The sequence below is a fragment of the Mastomys coucha genome, unplaced genomic scaffold (genome assembly GCF_008632895.1).
Source record: "Mastomys coucha isolate ucsf_1 unplaced genomic scaffold, UCSF_Mcou_1 pScaffold23, whole genome shotgun sequence".
NCBI lineage: Eukaryota > Metazoa > Chordata > Mammalia > Rodentia > Muridae > Mastomys > Mastomys coucha.
This window is the reverse complement of record NW_022196906.1, coordinates 44,075,220-44,087,656: the sequence shown is the minus strand read 5'-3', so window position 1 is coordinate 44,087,656 and position 12,437 is coordinate 44,075,220.

The following is a 12,437-nucleotide window of genomic DNA, read 5'->3' as shown; positions in this document are numbered from 1 at the left end:
TGAGCTGAACACAAGTAAGCAAGCAAGTGAGCATTTGTGCATTTATTTCTCTCTGTTCTTGTCTGTGGATGTGATGTGAATAATTTTTTGAACCTCCTGACTTGGTTTTCCAACAAAGATGAACAGTAACCTGGGATTGTGAGCTAAATACACCTTTTCTCACCTGAGTTTCTTTTAGGCAGGGTATTTTATCGAAGCAACAGAAATGAAACTACAATGAATGATCAACAAAAGGCTGCTTTTCTTCAGCAAGAACAAAACGACTTTACGCAAATAGAACATAATATCCACTTCTCCCTTGGGAAGCTCTATACAGAGGAAAGGTGGATTTGTTACACAGGAATGGCACTTGCTTAGGGGCAAGGCGTCTGGTTGGAAACCGGTCAGAGTCTTGTTATGAAGGAACATTTATATGGACCCAATCTTGTCTTGTTTTATGGTGACTCTAACAAATCAATAAAAAGACTAGCATGTAATAGGGATGGTATCTACATCTCAACAGCAATGTGCCAATTTTCCTTCTCCAATACTAGTTTCTTGTTAAAGTTTGTATTGGGTTTGGGGAAGTTGTTTGAGATAGTGACCAAAGCCTCCCCAGACAGATAACCTTTGACAGGACTACTACCTGCAAGAGAGCCAAATGTTCTGGAAGCACAGAAGACAGGAGAGACAAGAAGCAGAAGTACTGGGTAGGAGTATTTGTTGGAGACAGGGATGTTGGAGGGACCAGTGAGGGCAATCTCAGGCCAGTTCATTCTTTCATAGTTGGTGTTTTTCTTTTTCCTCTCATGGGAAGGCAGACTTAACGGAACACATTCTGCCCAGAGGAGGCAAGAAATTTCTCTTCAAAGGAGGAGAGAATCCCAAGAAACCAGGGCTGTGTTAACCTCACTACAGATCATTTGTGTTGTGGGAGTCCCAGAAGGCAGGCCGTGAAAAGACCTCCACAAATGAAACTATTCTTCTTCTTCCCTGTTTTCAAGCCACAGTGTAAAGTTTTATGTTGAAATGGATGCTGTCTAATTAGACAGTGTGAGCCTGAGGCTACATTAGCAACTGAGACCCAGCAGCCAGCCACTTCCTTCTTGGTGTGTGGGAACCAGCTAGAGAGAAGAGCTTTGTTTTTCAAACAATTTCCAGAACCGAGGTCAAAGAAGCTACACTGAGTTAGCTGTATGCTGTCTGTGTTGATGGCCTGTGACCTGACCACCAAAGCCTTCTGAGCAGCATTGGAACTTCATGCTAACTACTTAGCTGACTATTTTTACATGTGCACCATGGATTATCTCTTCTCTGTGCCTTACTAAGAGAGTGTCACAAAGGACCAAGACGTTGCCGAGTATTATGTGAAGTTTTGGATCAAAAGAAAACATTACTTTTCCCCTTGGATACTTAAAGTGTTCTGACAGCTTTCTTGGAAAAATTATCTTTGTATGAAAAAGAGGAATGAGTGGAAGTTTCAAGATTCCACAAAACCCACTTTTCCTTCTAAACTCAGATGACTAGCTTGCCAAGCCACAGCATTGTGAGGATAAAAACAGATAGCCAGTTATCCTTCAGGCTTTCTCTGCCTCTAAGCCCTGTTATACTGAGAATCCCACTCTTCTTCTGTAAACCCACACAGCAAATTGTATACATGTCATAAGAGTCTGAGACGCTGAACCACTCTGCTCCTCTTGGCAGAGTCATTAACGTTCATTTTAGCCCTCAACTGGAGGTTGTTGCTTGAGTCCATCTGAGTCTAACCCTCCTGGCCTCCTAGGCTGTGATGGCAGAATCTTACAGTCTAGTACAGGTGTTCAGGAGGCAGGGATTCAGGATTACAGTGGTCAACGTGGTCATCATCATCTGAACCATCTTCAAGTCCTTTCATTTTTAGCCTTATGCATGCTGGAAAACCCTCTACCACTGAGGTATACCACTAACATTCTTCATTCTTTTTACTTTTGAAACAGGATCTTGCCGCAGGCCAGCCAATCTGGGCCTCCCTCAACCCATGGGAGAAATGGGGTCCTAGTGAGGTCAAGGAGGCGTAGGCAAAGAAATGATGGCAGAGATGACACATGAAGTACAGGATCTGAATGTATTTCTTAAAAATGGCATCAGACTTTTACAGTCATTGCAAAAGAGAAATAATAAATCTGGCAGCTCAATAGTTGAGGTACATTTGAGGCTACCTGAAACACACCAGGTCTAAAGCAGCCACCTCTTCTGGATAGGCGCTGCATCCCCCGGGCCCAAGCACTCTGGGCCCTGGGGACTGAGGACTGCATGATCTAAATCCTAGTCCATCTAAGTTCTAGTTCTAGTCAGAGTGCGAGTCAACGTCCAAGTGCCCCTGCACAAAGTGAAAAGCAGGTTTATATGGTATACAGAAAGCAAGGCAGGTGACAAGAGTCACATAGGCAGGTGACAGTCACATCGAGGTCAGTAAGATCACGTAGGCAAGGGATGGTTACGTAAAGGTCGGTAAGATCAGGTATCCAGGTATGAAGGGGAAGAGCAGTGGTGCCCTCCCGCTGGGGCTATTTTGGTATTCCCATGCTAATTCTCTGGGTCTGCTGGAGGCAAGCACCAGGAAGTTCCAATCTAGCAACTCCTGCTAATGCCCTTAAGTGAGGGAAGCCCTTTGATTACTCTCTAGTATGTAAAACAGTTCTGTCTTCTGTGGGACTGCCCCAAGAAATGTGCTTTACCTCTGTTGCTAACTCTGAGGACAACCTGTCTGATAAGGCAGATTCCTTGAGAGAAATTCCAAGCTCAGGACAGCTTGGAATTAAATTAGGATATTTTGGAACAGTTGTGCTGGCCAGGAGACAATGCCTAATCTTAAGTTTAGCCATTAACGAAAAGTTCCCATTTCTTGGGATACCTTTTATGCCTAAATAAGAGGGCGTGTTGGTGATTGGAAAGACTAATCTGAAACACGTCTGAGTTAGGAGATACCAGCAACTGTCTGAATACCAGGAGGCACAGAACTCCTTTTGGAGCCTTAACACCTCTTACCCTTAATCAGGCTTTTACCCCCGATATTATGGATTTAACTGGAGTAGACGAGTGGGCTTAGCAGGATCTTTCTAAGCTGCCCAGGCTCTTGGATTTTTTTTTTTTTTTTTTTTTTTTTTTTTTTTTTTTTTGTAGCCCAGGTTGGCTTCTGATTTACAATCTTCCTACAACTGCCTTTCTGATAGCTTGCATTATAGGCCTGCATCACAAGGCCAGGTAGAGTCTCCATTCTCAGAGGTTAGGAAAGGCTCCCAAACTTAGTATGAAGGGATCAAAGCTGGAGGAAAGAACAGGACAGGGGTGGTAAAGGACAGACTCTGGGTAAGGAAGCTGGCAGGGCTGGTTCAAGAGGGCTGATGTAGACCATGAGAAGCAAAATTCCATTTTCCTAGCACTGTGCCCATTGGTTCTAACCCTCTTTCCCACATGCCCAATATCTTCTTCAGACTCTTTCCCATTCAAATCCCTGTCAATCCTGGACCTGCCAAGAACTTGCCATCATGGAAGAAAACCAGTTCAATCATTATCACCATAGATAGGACATGATTAAATAATCAAATATGTTGTGAAATATCTCTCCCCACTCAAGAGTCAGGAATTGGGTGGGAGTGGGTGTCAGTGTGGCAGTGGGGTTGTGAGAATCAAGTTTGAGTTCATGGTGCTTCTGAGCAGATGCTTGGGTACTCTGTCCACTTTCTCCAACAGAATTTGCCTGCACTTTCCTGGTCGTTTGTGCTTGGGGGTCGGTATCCATGCTGAGCACAGTCTGAGCAGATTATGCAAAGCTGATTGCTCTTTCCAAGAAAAGCCTCTACATAGCGTGTTTCACTTGAAACAAACAAACAAACAAACAAACAAACAAAAAACCCCACTGCTTTCTATACCCTAAGTGCTTTGGAGATCAACAGAAACAGCACAGCAAGGTTCTAGAGGCCCTGACAACTCTTTTACACCTTAAGTCCTTTTCCTAATGGCTGCTCATATCAATCCCTTGAAAAAAAAGACCACTGCAACCATCTTCTTTGCTAAGTTAGTTGCATCACCTCTCCTGCGTGGAATGCTTTCTTTAGTGCTGGGTCTACTAAGGATCTATCAAAGAGCTCTTCCTGGCTGTGATCCCTATGTCCAGAGACAGAACGTCTTTTATGTTTTAAAGGATTCCCCCCCCCTCCAGGCTCTGCCTGGGTAATTAGGACATTATGACACCCTTGACCATTTTCTTGGAGAGCACATTGTGTCTTAGTCACCAGAACCAAGGAAAATCATATGAGAAAGAGTATATGGGTGGAGGGAGGGCTAGCTTATAGTTGCAGAGAGTGAGTTCATGACCATCATGGTGGGGAGCATGACAGCAGACAGCCAGGTATAGCACCAGAGCAGCAGTGAAGAGCTTAAATGTTGAGGCAACAACAATGAAGCAGAGAGAGAAGGGGTGGAAGGTGGATGGGAAATACCGTGAGATATTTTAAACCTCAGAGCCCATCCTTAGTGATACACTTCCTCTAATAGGCCACACCCCCAATCCTTCTAAAACAGTTCGACCCACAACAGACCAAGCATTAAGAAAATACATACATACATATACATACATACATACATACATACATACACATGCATGCATGCACATACCTATGTGCGCTATTACCATAGAATAAGATGTGAAATCTCCCTGATATTGATGTTATTAGGCACTACTGTGAGTTCTTCATTTGGTCTGGGTGAGTCTGGTAGGTCATGATGAGTTCATGGATGTGGAACAGAAAGTATGTCAGATCTTAAAGAGAAAGAAAGGGAGAGGACAAGAAGGAAGAGGAGAGGAGGAAATGTTTGTGTTAGTCCTTATATCTACTCAGGCTTCATGTTAAACCTCACAAAGTGTGTGCTCACCATCAGAGTCAGCTCCAATAACTTGGGCAAGGTTGTATAGCTTGGAAATGGATGAGCAGTTAAAATTCAAATCTCTCCAGTCTTGGATCCCATGCTATGACTTAGTGCATGCATTTAAGGCCAAGTGAGAAGGCAGTAGGAGCTGATGTCAAAGGTGACTGAGAATTCAGCAGGTAACAGAGAAGGGGCATTTCAGCAGGAGGCAGTATCAGATCAGAGTCAAGGCTGAAGCTGGCAAGTGTGGGTATGTTTAGTGGAAGGTCCTGTCCAGCTTGGTTGCAGAATAGTTTTGTGTCTATAACATGACCTCTGATATTTTAGGTTTCTATGGAGTGGAAATAACAGTGAAAAGGCTACGCTGAGGATTAAATGAGATGAGGCACCTGGGAGAAACCCCAGCACTCCGTAAATGGTAGACCACTCATCTGTTCAACAGCTATTTCCAAAATGTCTGTTATATATCAGCAAGGAGGGGGAGGGATCTGGTATTACTCACACTAACCCAGTCCCCACCCTTGTGCAGCTCGTATTCTATATGAGAAAAGTGAAATTAGCTCACGTATAGCCCACTTTAATAACAACAGAAAGAGCAGTGTGAAGTGTGATAGCCTTTACAGCAAGGGGGTTGAGCAATGGAGAGTGATGGGAACCACTGGGCCAAGGAAAGGGAGTCTCCCCCATCCCTGCTCTTGTGTGTGTGTGTGTGTGTGTGTGTGTGTGTGTGTGCGTGTGTGTTCACAAGCACAATAAAAGTCATGAAGAATTTAGCAAGGGAGTGAAATGCTTATTATCTGATGTACTGTGAGATGTTTTGGATGCTAATGTAAGAGAGATTAACTAGCTTTCAGATCAGGAATCACGGATCATACAGCCAAACACATTTTGGTGAGCTTACTCTCAGTATTATGTGTATGCATAGTTGGCAGGGAGGCAGACTAAGACTGAGAGGCCAGGTGAAGGAAGGGAAACTGAGACACAGAGCATCAAAGGCCACTCCCACCATGCGGTAGAGGTAGAAAGTCAGCCCTGCAGAGATGGGAACAAGGCAGGAGTGAGCAAGGCTGGTGGAATCTGCAGAGTGTCCAGGTCCTATGGAGACCACAAGGCAAGGGGAGATGCTGGGATTGGAGGCTGCAGAGGGGGCCCTGGAGCACCTCAGTGTAGCCCTGGAAGTCCTCATCTCCATGGGGCCTGACTCTACTCTGTTACAAACGCATCAAACTACATGGTGCTGGCTGTGGAGTGAACATAGGTGAAGCTCCATACTTTCAGGGCCTGCTTCAAAATAAAAATTTGGGGCTAGTAATAATAAAACAAACAAACAAACAAACAAACAAAAAACCAAGGAAAAGTACTGATTAAAAACTGTAACATGTTTCCCCTTGGTTTGTTCTCTCTCCTCTCTCTCCTTCTTCCCCCACACTCTCCCCGCTCCCTTTCTCTCCTGTCCTGGTGTTTTTTAATCTGTTAAGATATGAGGTTCTTCAGGCAATTGCAGACACTCAAAAGAGCCCGGGGCTTTGCTATCAGGTCACTTGGTATAGGGGAGTGTGTTCTGTCCACTGGGTATTGAATCACCTTAGAGCTCAATTGAGAGGTGGGTGTCTGATTGTAGAGATCCTATAGTTCTTACAATAGGCATTCTTAGTACCTGGATCAGGGATGGTCAAACTGCACCTACCTCAAGTGCACTGTGGTATTGCCAGCGCCTAGTCTCAATAAATTTCAAGGGCTGTTCATCCAAAGCTAACCTTGTACTTTCACCAGATGTCTGCCCTGGTGGGTGATGGTGTGTACTGTGGATGGGGGAGCTTAGGCAGGGTGCCACCAGGTGTTGGGGGGATAGTAGAGAAACCTTGATCATGTTACAGGGTTCCTTCAGGCTTCAGTCACAAAAAAGTTATTAAAAAAAAAAAACTAATTTTCAGAGAGTAACACATGCTTATAATCTCAGCCCTGGTCAGGTGAAAGGAAAAAGATGAGGAATTCTAGGCCAGCATGGGCTACACGAGACCCTGTCTCAAAAATAAGTAAATAAGAAAGATAAAGGTAGATGTCTTAGTCAGGGTTTCTATTCCTGCACAAACATCATGAACAAGAAGCAAGTTGGGGAGGAAAGGGTTTATTTAGCTTACTTCCACATTGCTGTTGATCACCAGAGGAAGTCAGGACTGGAACTCAAGCAGGTCAGGAAGCAGGAGCTGACGCAGAGGTCATGGAGGGATGTTCCTTCCTGGCTTGCTTCTCTTGGCTTGCTCAGCCTGCTCTTTTATAGAACCCAAGACTTCTAGCCCAGGGATGGCACCACCCACAAGGGGCCCTATCCCCTTGATCACTAATTGAGAAAATGCCCCACAGCTGGATCTCATGGAGACACTTCCCCAACTGAAGCTCCCTTCTCTATGATAACTCCAGCCTGTATCAAGTTGACACACAAAACCAGCCAGTACAGTAGATATGTCCTTAAGTTATGTTAGATGCTAGTGGCCATACAGTAAGTCACAAGCACAATGCCTATGTGACAATACCAGTCATTTGTCCTGAAGATGATTTCTTCTGAAAGCTACCTTAGAGACACAACTGCTGAGGAAGCATTTGGGAAACATACCCTCTCTTCTGTCTGCCTCTCCATCTATACACGCACATGTGCGTGCCTCTGTGTGTGTGTGTGTATGTATGTATGTGTGTGTGTGTGTGTGTGTGTGAGAGAGAGAGAGAGAGAGAGAGAGAGAGAGAGAGAGAGAGAGTTCTGCAAGTCACTCTAGTTGTTCAAAGAAGTAGGTTAGTCTCTCTTCCTCCCCCTCCTCCTCCTCCTCCTCCTCCTCCTCCTCCCTCATTCCTTCTCCTTCCTAATGCAGCACTCAAGTGGGCTCAGGGCCCGAGCGGCTCCAGTGCTGTCTTTATTAGGTTTCAGCTTCCTGTCACAACAACCGAGCCCCACAGGAACAAGAGGAAATCGAAATCAATTTTCTCAGGCAGAGTCCAGACGCCAGCTTCATTGCTGAGGGCAGCAGTGTGTGCAGGTGTGATGTGGAGGCCTCTGATCCCACTGCGGGGGTGCTCCTGGACCCGTGCAGTTAGAACTCAGCAGACATGTAGCACTGGTAGCATAGCAGAAGGCCTTTCATGGGCATTGTGCCAGGAAAGCTGAGTGGTAGCCTGCACTCCTTCTTCATGTACCCTCATAGTTCCACCCTCCATGAGCCATTCTCTTACCTTTCATACCCAGGGATACTGCCCATCTGTAAGCTCTAATCTGGGTGGGTGTGGGGCACTGCACAGTGTACTTTCTGCCTAGGAAATCCCTCTCCTGCACATCTAATGGCCTCCTAGAAAGAGCCCCTATGAGGGTCTTCAAGGGTCAGGAAAGTGTTGAACATCCAGATGTCCATATGAATTGATATCAGAATCATCTATTTGGCCTCTTAGTTCCCAAGAAATTAGATTTAGTGTTCTGGCACAAAAGAAATCATGAGTAGGCTATTTTTTCTAACCCTGCGAGTATCTTTGTTCCAATGAACACTTTGCTAAGTGCCTATAAAATACTAACTCTATCTAAACCTATCAGAGGTGTGGAGTTGAGTTCAGTCTCTAAGTGAGGCAAAAATGAAGCCTCTGTGTACAAGGAAAAGGTAGAGTCTTTTTCTCTGCCCAGAAAGGAAACCATGAGGGAATTACACAGGCCAGTGGTCAGATCTTCAGAGTGTTGTGGGACTTCATACAGGTGACCATGCAGAGCTGTGCCATGCTTCCTGTGAAGTGTCTCTGTTGCACATACAGACTGCATTACAGCCCTGCTTGAGCATGAGTCATAAGACAAACGAGAGTAGAGGCTGAGGATATGAGCTGCAATCTTTTGGAAGCTGAACCAAAGCTAGATTCCACAGATTTCTCTAAATCAGGCTGTCCCATGCCCAACTCCAGGGCTCTACCACCCCTAGGCTGCCTGAAGGACACATGAGGTCAGTGTCTAGTGTGGCTACATAGGACAGGACTGGTGAGCTGAGATAAGACATAATACAGGGAACAAGAACAGCCCGTACGAATCAGAATGGAGTAGACTATCACACAAGCCAGAGTTCAAAGGCCCATTTCTGCTATTTCCTGGCTGTGGCTTCTGGCGAGTTCCCTTCCCTGAGCCCACATTTTCTTCTCTGTAAAACTGGTGTGTAATAATCAGATCCATACTGTTGGTTTGTAATGGAGATGAAATGAGTTACTAGTGATAAAACAAATAGGGGCTGGCAAAGTGTCTCAGTAGGTAACATGCGTGCCTTGCAAGAATAAGGATCAGAGTTCAGTTCCCAGAGCCCCTGTGAAAGTGCTGAATATGGTGGTATACACATGTACTCCAAATGCTGGGGAGATGGAGATAAGCAGACCTGGGGCTTACAGCCAGTGTAGCCTGTTTGGTGGGATCCAGGCCAATGACTCAGAGGTTAGCAGAATTCCTGAGAGGCATTCAGCTTTGTCCTATGGCCTCCACAGGCACATACTAACCTTCCCCCCACCAAACACACATGAAGGCATACAAATGCACATGAGATTTAAAACAACAGCAACAGGGGCCTGGAGAGTTGAGTCAGTAGTGAAGGCCACTGGCATTCTTGCAGAGGATCCCCTGGCTTCAGTTCCCAACAACCACCTGTCACTCCCAGGCAATCCTGTCTGCTCTTCTGGTCTCCAGGGGCACCAGGAACCCACATGGTATGTTTACACATATGAAGGCAAGTGCTCACATACGTAAAATAAAAATAAGCAGTCATAAAAACACCTGGGATCATGTCTATTGCTTCCTGATTCCACAATCAGCATATTTTATTAAATCATTTGTTGACTATCAGAATTAGTTTGAAACCAACCATAAATCACATTGGAGGAAGATAGTCCAAGCAGCCAAAAATAGTAAGAAAGAATTCCCAATCTACAACTCTTATGCCATTCAAGAAACTTTAAAGAAGTTATAATTCATAATATCCAAGCCCTTTTACATTTCTCTTGCCCAACTTTGATCTGTAGTCTTTCATCTCACGGTGTCTTCAAGCAATCCCAGCCTCTGTCTATACACACAGCTCTTTCTCTCTCCTTCTGTGGTGGCCACAGCCTATGTCGCTAAGTCTCCAGTTTGGAATTGTTCCCTGGGCACTGAGAGGGCCCGGGGTTGCTGGGCCTAAGAATCCATATCACTCTTAGCATAGGACCTCTGCTTCTGCAGCCTCTTCTCTCCAGTGGGTGTGGCTAAGGGTGATGAAGACCTTGCTTCTGCAGCCTCTTCTCTCCAGTGGGTGTGGCTAAGGGTGATGAAGACCTTTCCCTAGAGGACAGTATGGCCTTTTGTCAGCTGATTGGCCCCAGGATGTGCTGAACCTCCGTTATATTGCATAGCAACCTAGACTAGAGCATTTCTACCCTGTCTTCCTTGTCTCCCCTTTATTCAGGGAAGACCTGGGCTGTGGTCTGACTTCCTCTCTGGATTCCCAACTCCCATGTTTCCTTTCCCCAGGAGTCTCCTTCGTAGCACCCAAGTATAGTTAATCCCATCTTGTGTCTACTTTACAGAGGGCCTGGCTCAACTCCTTTTCACTTATTGTTCGTAATCTAGATCACTTCTGCATCTTTACCCAGGACTTTCGGAGCCTCCTTCACACCAATCCAACATCACCATGTTGTAGAACTTAGAGTACATTGAGGTGGTCTCAGAGAGCTACAGCAGGTGAAGGCCTGAGCAGTCACAGCATCACCCTCACTCAGGGAATCAAGGTTTCATCAGGAATGGCCATTCATCAGTACTCTCAGTGCTGTGAGTGTGTGTGTGTGTGTGTCTGTCTGTCTGTCTATCTGCCTATCTGTCTCTGTGTGTATGTTTATGTGTGTCTCTTTGTCTGAGTGTATATGTAAGTGTGCGAGTATGCATTTCTGTGTGTAAATGTGTGTGAGTATGTGTGTGCCTGTGTGTGTGAATATGTGTTTATGTATGTGTGCCTATGTGTGTGTGAGTGTGCATGTGTGTGAGTATGTGTGTGTGTATGTCTGTGTGTGTGTGCTTGTATGGCAAGCGCTTTATCAACTAAATCATCTCCCAAGCCTCTAGTCAGTAGGTTTTATCACAGTATCCACCATTATTTGGGTAAAAAGCTTTGGATCTGTTCTTCAATGGATCCTCATCACATCCCTGTGATGCAGATAGTATTTGAACTATGTGTTGAAGGTGGGGAACTACCTTAACGATTGGCCAAGGCCCTATAGCTTATGTGTAATTAAGCAGTACAATCAGCCTGGAGCCCTTACTACCTGTTTGTACCCATAGCCCATGACCTCTGTGATCGTGTTCTTGTCTGCATGCAGCAAAGGGGCAGCAGCTTGGGGACATGGTGGGGTGAGGGTCAAAAAGGGAGAGACATCCAGTTTGTAGCCTAAGGACAACCTATGCCTCCAGTGTCGAACAAAACAATTAGACTGAAGACATTGGCCTTGATACCCACAGGATACAGAGGGCAGGTGATACAGAAAGCAAGGGGGGAACTGCAAGGGGGACAAGTGGGAGAGGGACAGAGGCATGTGCTGGAGCACATTCAATGTCATCCTGAATTAGATCATAAAAAGTAAGTGCTTTTTTTAAAAGCACTGTTGCTCAGCAGGGGATGAGCTGTCAGGTTGCCTGTGATTCAGAGGCCCTGTGCCTCACACCCACCTTCGGAGAAAGAGGTGAGGATTCCACTGTGGGAGACAATGGTCCAGCTTCTCTGTTGTCACCTGCAGGTTGAAGTGACCCAGCTGTTGTTTGAATCCCAGCTCAGCCTCCCTTAACTTCTCAGTCCCTTGTCCAGGTCTCTTGTGGTCTGCTGGAGCTGGCTTCACAGCCCAGCAGGGTCTTCCATCACGTGCTAAGAACATCTCTCAGCCATTTCTACCCTATGAACAGAGAAAGTGTGAGGAGCTTATGTGAGGATTAAATGAGGCACAAGATCTTGTATGTAATAAGCCCTCAAAAGGTGGTAGCTGCCTTTTTAAATCATTTCTGTTATTGATGCATGTCTGACAGTTTATGTGTGGGGCTTCAAAGAAAGAGGAGAGGAACAGAGCTTGCTTCTCTTTGCTAGTAAGATAATCCTTCTCTTCAAGGACTTCCCCTGTATGGGAGTGGGGCTACATTATGGCTTCTGGCCAGTAGAATGTGGGCAGGAGAAATAGACTCTACTTGGGGGTCTGGCAGATCAACACCTCTCATGTGTAACACTCTGCTTTCTCAACCATCTAAGTCACCTGGTTAGAGATAGTGATGGCAAAAGATGCTGAAGTCTGAGTCCCTGTGTGGCTATGGAAGAAAGCCTTCTGATCCACTACTGCTGGCCCCCCCATGAACTGCCTTAATGTGTCAGGCTTTGAGAACTTGATGTCATTTGTCATAACTCTTAGCCCACCCAGACTTTTACATTCAGCCAAACCACAATGAGTTTGGAGCTGCCTGTGGCTTTAGACTGTTTACATGTTGTATGCAATGGAGTGACAGGAGGCATTCCCTAAAGCCTTTCTTAGCTCAGATG